At 37.7% G+C, this 1,381-nt stretch overlaps 1 protein-coding gene across 1 annotated transcript in view; it reads right to left on the bottom strand.

The window, feature by feature from the left end:
- The window catches only part of LOC109543124 (CUB domain-containing protein 2-like), a 90,798-nt gene that overhangs the window by 3,759 nt on the left and 85,658 nt on the right, over positions 1-1,381 (bottom strand). The window lies entirely within an intron of this gene.

Raw genomic sequence — 1,381 nt, forward strand, 5'->3', positions numbered from 1 at the left:
GAAATATTGTTATAATATTCAAGAGTCTGTCGCTTCAACCTATATTAAATATTGCAAAAAAATATTACTGCAATATTTGTGTGCTATCTGGGTAGAGCATAAAATCAAGCTGGGCATAGAAAACCAAATTGCGGAAATCAAACGCATGGGTGGCATTCAGAAATTTGAATTTTATTTGTAAAGATAAAAAGATACCCAAGGTCTGACACAGTTCAACTAAGAAAGGAAGAACTTGACTACAAAATGTTAAATTTTCTGATCGAAATCGAATACGAAGCCACAACTCACAACGGATTCGAGGCTGCCTGAGGTCTAGTGGGAACAAATGGCTTTAGTCACAACTGCAGGTATTCACGGATTATCATGTTCTTACGAAAAAGTCTATTTGGGATCAACAAAAAAAATCAGTTGAAACCAGAATGGAGGAACGTCAAACAAATTGTAGATTAGCACAAATGGAAAAATTTAAAGCGGCGGAACATGACCTCAACGAAGGAATATTCAAGATAAAATTAGCAGAAACAAGGGGCTACCGCCCTCGACTAATAATACAGGCCATTGTAAACTATAAGCAAAATAACAGCGTCAAGCGTAACAAAGTGAACAGGAAGATGACGACAAACCGACCACGAATGAAAGGCACCTACAGACGGTCTCCTGCTTGCGAAAGGTCAGGAAGTAATTCTTCTAAACGATGACTTTTGCTTGTTAATATCTACTCCTTAAGTTAAGAAATATAGCCTTAATAAAACACCCTGTTTAATTGGATATTTGGTCAACAGATGCGTGCACGAGTACATGGACATCTACTCGGAGGTGACGCAGCCGGAATTGAACGAGTTGGTGCACTCGCCCTTTGGTGGACGCTACTGCGGCCCTATCCCTCCCCGCAGCAGAGTTTCACTGTACCGAGCGCTCGCTTTCTCCTTCCATTCGGACAAGAATATTTCGATTCCCGACCTGTTTGCAGGCCGGTATTCCTTCATCAACGACTGTAAGTACCCAGCCATTCGACCTGTTTCTATATATTTTCGTACTCCACCCTTTAAAAGAATTTACCACAATTTTGAATCACCATATACAGTGATTCTCCCGGGTGACAATAAAAAAAAGGATGTTAGGCCTAATTAATTTTAGAATGTTTTAAAGTGTTGCAATTGTGATGTATTTTAATGTGTGATATGATGAGGCTGTTGACGAACTATGGTTGTTTTTTTAAATTAATAAAAAAATTTTTTTAACTATGTTATTTTGGAAAAACTGATGATGGTGGAAAAATACACCGAAACGCATTTTAATTGATAAATAAAGACAATAAATGACTGAAACCCAGGAATTAATTTTGATTTGGAATTGAAACACAGTCAGGAAAGTATATACA

The sequence above is a fragment of the Dendroctonus ponderosae genome, unplaced genomic scaffold (assembly GCF_020466585.1).
Source record: "Dendroctonus ponderosae isolate FM_Combo_2020 unplaced genomic scaffold, Dpon_F_20191213v2 Dpon_F_20191213_7, whole genome shotgun sequence".
NCBI classification, from domain to species: Eukaryota; Metazoa; Arthropoda; class Insecta; order Coleoptera; family Curculionidae; genus Dendroctonus; species Dendroctonus ponderosae.